Raw genomic sequence first — 10,681 nt, forward strand, 5'->3', positions numbered from 1 at the left:
AGATATTTTCTGCAGTTACTATGTGTCCATTCAGCTGAGGTATGGACTTGTTGTATACTTTTGAATGGATTAGATAGTTTAGGACTTGTGGCCACATGTTAAAATTACTGTAATGTTATATTTGGTTAAATTGATGTGATGTACAGTATATTAATTGCGAATAAACCTTGTTTTGATTACTTCTTGGCTGTCTGACTTTGCTAACCTCTGCATGTTCATCAGAGACTGGGGTTATTCTAACACTCTCTTGCAGCCTCTGACTCGACCCCGTTTTTCCGAGACCCGATGCGGCTGCCCAAGTTGAGTTACGGTGAATACCTGCTCAGCCTCTGAGGTGCGCACACGCTGGGTTACGGTAACAGACCGGCCCAGCCTCTGCGGTGCACACAAGCTGAGTTACGGCACAAAGTCCGGCTCAACCTCTGAGGTGCGCACACACTGGGTTACGGTAACGTCCGGCCCAGCCTCTGAGGTGCACACATGCTGGGTTACGGCAAAGTCTGGCCCAGCCTCTGAGGTGCACACACGCTGAGTTACGGCAAACATCGGCTTAACCTGGCCCTCAGATTCGGCAAGTGTCAGCTGAGCCTCTGAGGCGTTATGGGTCGCCGGGTCCTGACGGGTATCTAGGCTGGCACTGTATTACATTGTAGTGATTTCCCAACTTCTAAAATTACATAGCAGATCCACGAATCGCCCTATCGGCTGAGGCGAATCCGGTGTGCCCCACTGTACGGGATTAATGGGAGTTCAGCAATAGAAGGCACAGCCCAGGAGTAATCCAAATATCAGAAATGTCATGACTAAAATTACCATAAAGATCTTTAATTAAATTGGAGTCAGATATAATTCGGTCTTTACCTAAAACGGGTAAGTAACTTTACAGGAGCGCTCGGAAGGATCCACACGCATTTCAAGCCTTCGACTGTCCAATTGGATTCCGCCATTGGGCCAGTGGACAGTTCGCCTACAGTTGCCTAAGCACAGTCGGCCTAGTGTTTGATAGGTGATGGAGAAGGGTATGGTCGTGGGGACAGTAAACTACATGCGCCTATGCCAACATGTGTTTAAGTATAGCTACAAACATGGATGTTTTCTTTAACGTAAAACAGTTAAAGGCTCATTCGGTTTTGTTAACATTCTTAATTTTATTCATTTCAAGTAGCCTCTAATCACCTTACATTTGTTCTGATTTACTGTAGTCACCAATCAGAGTATTTTAAAACAATGGCACTGAAATGTCACCACATGTTAAAGCTAACAAGGTAACATGATTATATCAGCGGAACAAACTGTGACGCCCGGCTCGTCCGATCCTTGTGTGTGCCACGCCCCCCTCGTTACCTCGTGTTAATTCCTGTTTGTACTCACCTGTTGCTTGTTTAAGTCAGCCTGTCTTGTGTATATTAGTCCACGTCTGCCTTTGTTTCCCAGATCCGTCATTGTTGTGTCGTGCTTGTTCATGTTTGCTGAGAATAAACTCCGTTTATTCGTATTCACGGCTTTGCTCGCCTGTTTCCCCACTCGCCTCGCACGCCTGGCGTCACACAAACCAGTCGCCGGTATGTATAGACAGATCATGTGTTGCTCAACAAATTGACACATTTTGAAATCTATTTGTATTTAGACAAATATATTGGGAATAAAGTGCTGCGTTTTAAAAGGCAGACATTGAGGCCGAATTTAAATTGGTCACAATAGTATTTTTTTTTTCTGCAGCTAGAAGTGTCGGCTGAGCCTGATTTTAATTGGCATGTTGGTGTAGGATTCTTGCAGTAGAAGCTATGTAGTGAATTGCGGTACTCTGAAATGAAGTGACATGTGTATTAGAATCGTGAAGCGTCATTTTCCTTTGTTTTAGGTTCACCCCAGGCATTTTTATGAACTGTTATATCAGACAGTGTTTGATGAATTTCTGAAGGCATGTTATATATGACCATTTCGTGGAAACGTCTCATGGAAAAATGTAGTTGCAGTTTGTCAGGACTAAAGACTGTTTGGCTAATATGACATGGTGAACAAGTCCTGTGGTTAAAGAATACCTGCTGCTTAAAACATTGTGTTGTATGCTGAATGTTTCTTGCCTGTAGAGTATGTATGTTGCTATACTGTTCCTTTATAATATTCAAGTATTATTTTTAAAATCATTTAATGAAACAGGTAAATATTTCATCATTGATGACTGTGGTCCACCTGAGTGACAAGTAACCCGTCGTGGACAGAGGTTTCTTCAAGGCCTGTTGTGGGAACCCTATGGTGTAGCATTAAGAGAAAGAATACAGGGAGTGGTACAAATGAGCAGTAGCCCTGCCCCCCTTTTACTCATTTTGGATGCTTAAATTATTAAATTGTGATTTTAATGCTAATCTGTATGATTCTATGGTCTGACTGAGTCTCCAGTACTACATGAATGGTAAATGTAAAACCTCTACTTCTCTTAGCTTAATGACATTTTCTTTTACTGTGTACGATTGGTAAAAATGAATATTGTGTGCAGGTTTGGTCACCATACCTTAAGAAGGACACTGCTGCCTTATAAAAGGTGCAACGGAGGGCTACGAGAATGATTCCTGGAATGTCTTATGAGGAGAGGTTAGCTGAGCTGAATCTGTTTAGCCTTGAGCAAAGGAGACTAAGGGGGCACATGATCCAGGTCAATAAGATTCTAACGGGTCTGGATGCTGTTCAGCCAAATGGCTATTTCAATATTAGTTTAAATACTAGAACTCGTGGCCATAAGTAGAAATTAGCGGGAGAACATTTTAAAACAAATTTGAGGAAGCACTTCTTTACACAGCGTGTAGTTAGAGTATGGAATAGTCTTCCTGCTAGTGTAGCAGAAGCTAAAACCCTGGGTTCCATTAAATCAGAGCTAGATAAGATTTTAACAACTCTGAGCTATTAGTTAAGTTCTCCACAAACGAGTTTGATGAGCCAAATGGCCCCCTCTCGTTTGTAAATTTCTTATGTTCTTACCTTACGTGTATGGGCATGCCTTACCTTGATTTTGTTTTAATTTATTTAGGTTTAGATAGAGATTCCTGACAAAGTCAAAAAGCTTTGATGCAGTATATACACTCTTAGAAAAAAGGGTTCTTGGGGGTGCTATATAGAACTATAGGGGTTCTAACCAGAGGAAATAGAACCATTGCCTTCAAAAAGGTGCTATTTCTTTTAATTGAACCCTCAATAATGGTTCTATATAGAACCTTTGATGGTGTCATATATGTACCAAGCTATAGAACCCTTAAAGGTTCAATATGGAGCCTTTTGTTTTAAGAGTATGCACAAATACATGTGCTGCTTTTATGCATTTTAAACTTAAAAACGGGTTGGTGCCGACCCTAACAGCATAGGAAGGTTAATAATGTCTCTAAGGACAGTAGGAAACAGGGGTCTTTGACCCTCGCTTCACTAGACGCTGCGGGGTGGCAAGTTGTGTTGAGCGAAGTAAAGCATATCATTTTCATTATTAGGTCCGACAGCGTTGTTGATATTGTCGATTTCATCTAATAAGGCTTCGGGTATAGGAGGGGGTGTTGCTCCGTCCATACCTGCTGATTCAGGTCTTTCGTAGATTTTCTCTTGACAGATCTGCTCTCTCATAGATATAACACAGAATAGCGCAATCTCTAAGAAATAAAAAAATGATAGTTATTTTAATGTTATTTAATGTTATTGTTATTTAAAACATGTATAAAATAAATAATATACTCACTCTATGGAGTTTCTATCCGCACCATCTCTCGTAGAAAGACACAGAATACCACAATCTCTAAAAAATAAAAAATACTAGAGTTATTTTAATGTATAACGTTTATCATAAAACATGTATAAAAGAAATAATATACTCACTCTATGGAAGTCCCGTGTAGTTTTCTTTTTTCTTTTTCCAGTGGGGTAAGGCCGTAGATGATACTTGGGGTACTTCTGTTTCTTTACCAAAGGAGGAAAACCGGTACGTAAGAAATATCTGCGGCTGGTTGCGTCCTTTTAAGAGTAGTTATGTGGGGTAGGATTAGGATTAGGATACTTTAAGGAGAAATACTATGGAGTTAATTTTGTGCCAAAAGTATCAATCAAAATTTTGAAAACCGCAAGCAAATCATTAAGTATCAGAATGAACATTTGTATTCCAAATATCAAAAAAGTCAAATAAAATCATTTTATCCTTCTTCTTCTCTAATTTGTTTTGCTTCTGGAATGTTTTTCTTTGCTTTTGGAATTTTTTTTTTTGCTTCTGGAATATTTTTCTTTGCTTTTGGATTTTTTCTTTTGCTTTTGGATTTTTTTTTGCTTTTGGAATGTTTTTTTGCTTCTGACTTTTGGCACTGTTTTAACGGGTGGGCGGGCCTTAGCAGCTTACACGTCTATTGGTCAGCTGGAATTTGGAGTGAACACGCCTTTAACCATCTGAGCACGCCCACTCCATGACGCATCAGAACATCGCAACATAGCGGGAAGCTCCGGAGCCAGTTTACAGCATTGAATTGCATCTTTGTAGTTCTATAATAGTGTACTTTTATTAGGAATCGGTGTATACAACACATATTTCGCGTTCATAAAATGTCACCAACCCATCCAGTTCAGTAACTTTCGCTATTAGAGATTAAGTTATTCTGAAAATGTAAGGGGTGTGCATTGTCCCCCAGGTTCCCCTGATCAAGGCAAACTTCAGCTGGAAGCTAGAAGCTTTAGCTAGAAATTTCCCTGGTCAGCGCGTTGGTGGAATAGTGAAAGTTACTGAATTGGATGGGTTGGTGACATTTTATGAAAAGTTTGAGTTCTGATCGAATAATTGGTTCCCGGCCCCAAAAAATTATGCCTAAAAATGTTTTTTTTTTTTTTTTTTTATCATTTAAACACAAAATGAACAGGATAAAACAAGAAGAGCATATACTAAACACATCTAAGCACATTTATCAAAACTGTAATTTGTAAAGTAAGAAAATAAATGCATCCAAACAATGTGTAAAGTAAAAAAAAAAACAATGACACCTTTTTCATAAACCCAGACACAGCACTACTACCTTGAGTCATACTAAGGGTTTGTACTTAATGTAGGAAGCAAAACATTTAAAAAATAAGAAAAAAAATTGAGGGAGAGAGTATATGCCATGCAGTCCATTGTTCATTTTTATTATTACTCGGTATTCGTTAATTTGTTCGTAAATTGATTTAGGTTGTAACATTTGTACAAGTATTGCGTAAATTTTTGGTGAGCAATGGCTACCAAAATGATATAAAGTACAGTGTATTACCTGATATTTTCAATAAAAAAGCACTATCACCAACAAATGATGCTATCACAGCGAATGCAAGGCTGAGACTGAAGTGTTACCCTTTGTTTCCGCTGAGAGACGTGCTGCTCATTTCCCCACGCATACAAGTTATCTTAGGTCGGTTCGACTTCTGAGATTCAGATCTTACCCAGGATATGCTGCTTTTCCTGGAACAAGGTCTTCATGATGGATGATCTCTTGCTCTTTTGCAATAGCATCCTGGATCCTTGTTGCCCACTTAGACATAGTTTTGATGGTATAGACCTTTTGTGCTCCAAGGTTGAGAGTATGCACAAAGCATCCAAGCTTTATGATTTGGGGTTGTCGTACAACCATGTCCTTATTTGTAGCATTATCAACTGTTATTGCTACAAATTCTCCTATCTCCTCTGCCACAACAGAACCACTCTGAGACTCATACACTGCTTGGGTCTTTAGGACTTTCTGTCTCAGTTGCCCTTCATTTAACTAGGTGAGTGTGATATAATGATCTTGTGAGATACTTGTGCACCCATCAGTGGCTATGGCTACTTTTGTCACACTGGCAAGCTCCCTGATGATTCTCTTTTCAATCTCATACCAAGCTGGTATGAGGGTGTTAGATAATGTATCACTTGAAGGGGGATGGTGAGCTGTTGTCATCTCCCTACAGTTGAAAAAAAATAAAAAATAATTGAGAACTAATTTTGTTTGTTTTTGCATTGCTTATTATGGTTGTGAATTACTTATCCCTGGTTGTCAGGAGACTTCAATTCAAACTTAAGGTAACTACCTGGCAGTTAGTGATTTATGCTATGCTATGCATACCTAATCCAACTTGACTCCACTGTGCTAAAGGGCTGTAAATCTTTCACAACAAACTTTGCAACAGCCCTGTTTTATTCATAATTTTTCCTCGTCAGACATCGTCTGAACACAAATTTAAAACAATGCTCATTTTGTATGTCCTGAGTGAATAACTGGAGACTTTTAAGGTGTTACCTTGACTTGACAATGATGAGACAGTTGCATTTTCAGTTTGGCTAATTCCAGCAGCATCGGAACTGAGAGGCTGCACTGAGTTAGTTTCTTTATGTCATGCCCCAATCGTGCCGCTCCTCCTGTGCCACGCCCCCCTCGTTAACCTTATGTCGATTCCCAGTGTTTTACAGCTGTTTTCAATTGTTTGTCCTATTTCGGTGTATTTAAGTCCACGTCAGAGTTTGTTTCCCTAGTTCAGTCATTGTATTGTTGTGTAGTGTAGTGGAGCGTTTTGTTCTTGTCTTCCCTGTTATGCCCTTGTGTTCCCCGATTAAACCCTTTTATTTAACCCCGTTCCTGCTTCCATTCTCCTGTTTCCCTGGTCCGCGTTCTGCACATCATGACACTTTAAGCAAACACGCTGCACTGCTTCACATTTATAAGATGTTGTGCTTGTGTTTCATGAGTTAGTGTTACTCCCCTTAACCATCATTAGGGGATGGTTACAAATTTAAATGCCACTATGCTAGAATGAATTAACATCAAAAATACTGATAGTGGCACCATTTGTCCATGAGCTTATTGATAGTACCGGTATCGACCAGTCTGTAACTAGTACTAATTCAGTACCGGTTCTCAAAACCCATCCCTAACCAGGAGTCTAAACACTTGGACCTTCATCTGCTTACAAAGATATTGGGAGTGCAACACACCCCTTTCCAGCGACCTCATGACCCCCCATGCTCTCTCAGTCCATCTACTGACTTCACAGGAAGAGTCACCAGAGACATCAATGTCGCTGCCAATATAAGTGAATCTCTCAACGCAGTTGACATTCTCTCCACAGACAAATACACTGATGGCTGTGCCAGAGAGGTCATTAAAGGCCTGGATCTTGGTTTTTACCTAGGACGCAAGCCCAGACACTAAGACTCCTCGCTCAGTCTCTCGAGAACCCTGATAAAAACCTCCATTGACTCGGCAAAGATCATAGCATCATCAGCAAAGTCAAGATCAGTGAATCTTTATTCACCAAAAGATGCTCCACAACCACTGAACCCCACAACCCTGCCCAACACCTAGTCCATGTAAGCAGTAGGAGCAAGATGAAGGCTGCACTTGCACTTGATGAGATCCGTCAGTGTTGGAATGCGGTCGATGGAAAACTTCTTAGGCATAAAACTCTCCTCCGGTTGCTGGTATCAAGCTGTGCACTGCAATTTCTCTCAATAATATCCAGGGTGTCCTGCAAGATGAAATACCTCTTTCTGGAGACACCGGCGACACCTACATAACCCTCAGCAACCTTCAAGGTCTTGTCATGAAAGGTCTCCCACATCACATTAGAATCAGCAGTCTGCAAGTGCTTCATACAAATTGCTTGCAGGTGGTAGCCTACTGGACCTAAGCTGAATAGCAATGACAAGTCTGTGGTCAGAATTCATAAACTGGGCACTTCTGTAGACCCTGCAGTTCCGTCGGAGCCTTCAGCATCTGGCCACTAGGATGTGATCAATCTCCTTTGCCACACCACCAGTACTGGAGTACAATGTGGCTCTGTGTGCTGGAACTAGGATCCAGCAACCAGCATGATCTGACAGTGCGTTCTATGCTCCTAAGCAGACGGGCTGCCTCAGATTAGGACCCGGTTTTTGCTGCGCAGCTGGCAATGCCTCAGAATCACACCAGTTCCAATCTCCAAAAGGCCTGACCCCTAAACAATTTAATAAATATGTCAATGCCTTAAATGTGTAGGAATTAAGACTAAAAGAATTAATTTCCAATACAGAGTTTTCATTCCTGCAACAGCCCATTCATTGTGATAATTTACATAACATTTCACATTATAACATTATACGACACATCATATGCATTAATATACTAGTAAAATAAAGTTGCACAAGGTGGGAGAGTAGTTGATAGTATCTGAATAACTACCAAACTCAAAATTTTAAAACATGAGAATACATTATAGGATTTCACTAAATTTTAAAGTAAAATCTTTTGTTATGTTTTTGCTAAGAATTTGTGTTTGTTTCATATTTGTTCAGATGGCAGCATTAAAACTAAATACTGATTTAAGGATTTAATTTTTTTTTTTTTAAAAGCCTCTTAATTTAAACTGGACCATGAGAAACAGGATCATATCTAATTGGGAGGATATGTAAGGTACATTTTCATCTAAGAAAACTCACACAATAACTGCATGATAAAAAAAATAGGAAATTCATTTGACAATGGAATTCTTTGGAGAAGACGTTTAACATGAGTACCTACATTTAAAACTACAGATTGAAAAAGAATATATGGCAGTGGTGCCCAAACAGTTGATCACGATCAAACAGTTGATCATGAAGTGCGTCACAAGCAGTGTTGGGGAGTAAGGAGTTACATGTAATGGCATTACATAATTTAATTACAAAAAAATGTAATTGTAATCCATTACAGTTACTAGAGAAAAAGTGTAATTAAATTACAGTTACTTATGGAAATATTCATGATTACAATTTTAGTTACATCATAAGATTGTATGCAAAACCTTGGTAATATCTTTAATGACAGTATTTTTATTGCTTTTGATGTTTACATCCTCCTTTGCTATTTCCCTCCACAGCCGAAAGTTTGAAACGATTCGTTGCTTCTGATTGGTTATCCTGTCACGTCTACATTTGCAGCCAATTCTGCTAATTAACTTGGCGGTGGTCTGAGTTTCTGTTGCAGGCAATGCCAGACAAGGAAAGGAATGCATTCCATTGCTGGAAATATAAAAAACATGTACGATACATTACGGAAAACACACACAAGGGCAATTCCATCGTGATGGACGTTACATTTAGACGGACATTGAGGCCTACTAACCACTCTCCCAGCTAAAGTTGTACCCCAAGGAACCTAACCCTATGTGTGGTTATAGTTGAGGCCTGAACCTGTTTGGTGGGGGAACAAAAGTCATCTTGTGACTTCTGTGATTTTCAAAAGAACCAAAATTACTGGAATGACAGACGATACGCAAAAAAGACATGGAAAAAATCAACTAATATCTATTATCAGAATTCTCTGAATTCAGTACAGGTACAAATTGATGTTTACCCTAGGATTATAGAGTGACTTATCCTTCTTATATACAAGCAATGATATTGTTTCTAATCAGAGTCCCTTAGGAGGCACTACCAAATTTGTTCCAAATTGTGTGTGATGGACGTTACGTGACGGATGTTACCTCTGTCCACTGTGTCCTGTGATGTGAGAAAGTTTTTTTGTGTTTTAAACTGGGAAATCAAAATTTGCCCTTAATTTTATCTTAAAATTGACCGGTACAAAGAAATAATTTCGAAATTGTTCTGAAAACCTTCAAGTTGTTCAAATTCAAACTGCAAATGCTTCTAAACCTTTAAAACATTTTAAACTCAAATTACCATTTTTACAAACACATCAGATTCTATGTCTTTGAACACTTTAAATCTGCAAATAATGAAATATGCCAAAACTTGGGCAACTACTCAAACCATAAAATTAGTGAAACAGTGTTGAGACATCCACTTGGTGAGTTCAGTTCAGTTCATGTAGGTCAATCAATCAAAGTCGAGGAACTGAGCACCCCAATAATCTCTTTTATTTACCATGGTTGGTTGCTGGAGTCTCTTTATCATCTTTTCTCTCACATAGAAGATTTTGTCTTCATGTGTTCCATCTGGCCACTTCCAGGTGTCATTGCCTTTTTTATACATGACTGTCACTTCAAAGTTCCCATCTCTGATCTGTGTAACCTCCCCAGGGAAGAATTTACACTTAATTTGTTTTTACTCTTGAATTTTCATCCAAATCTTATTTCTATTTGTATTCATATTGTTAAAATATCAGAAATAATTAGATAGATACCTTTAGTTTCAATGATGTTGCTGGATATTGAAATTGAAAACAAAATTGAAAATAGCAGCTTCTTTTCATGTCCTAAATTGCCAGGTGCATTGTGGGAGTTTATTTGCCTTGCTGCAGCTGCCACCTTTGGGGAATTAGTGGAACTACTTATTGTCTTAAGAAAGATGAAAGAATACACAAATAAGATAAAAAAAGACTGAACATTCCTACCACTTTCTTGGGACGTGACAGACGTTACATGACCCTTTTTGCTGTGACGGACGTTACATGTGACGGACGTTACAGTTTTTCATCCCCTTGCCCATGCTACTTGCCAGACATGGGGACAAACTTGGCACATCATTGATTTTGCCTTGTCTAGAACTTAGAGAATTGAAAAGCTTATGTCCCTATTCCTTCCAATTTTCCTTCAATGAAATCAATTCACAATTTCTGTGACAGACGTTACATTGACAGAGAAGTAAAAATCAGCCCAGCCTGCCAGTTACCAGCTTCAACATTAGGACTGAAGCTCCTTTCTGCCACAAATTGATGCTCTAGACATAACAAATCGACTTAAA

The 10,681-nt window shown here is 39.2% G+C and overlaps 1 long non-coding RNA gene across 1 annotated transcript; it reads right to left on the bottom strand.

The window, feature by feature from the left end:
- Positions 1–3,571: 3,571 nt before the first annotated feature.
- On the bottom strand, positions 3,572–3,947 carry LOC140588420 (uncharacterized). The gene is made up of 3 exons (XR_011989753.1): positions 3,856–3,947; positions 3,719–3,775; positions 3,572–3,632 (listed from the first exon to the last, which is right to left on the bottom strand). It is a non-coding gene; the product is annotated as an uncharacterized lncRNA (long non-coding RNA).
- Positions 3,948–10,681: the final 6,734 nt, after the last annotated feature.

The sequence above is a fragment of the Paramormyrops kingsleyae genome, chromosome 3, assembly GCF_048594095.1.
Source record: "Paramormyrops kingsleyae isolate MSU_618 chromosome 3, PKINGS_0.4, whole genome shotgun sequence".
NCBI classification, from domain to species: Eukaryota; Metazoa; Chordata; class Actinopteri; order Osteoglossiformes; family Mormyridae; genus Paramormyrops; species Paramormyrops kingsleyae.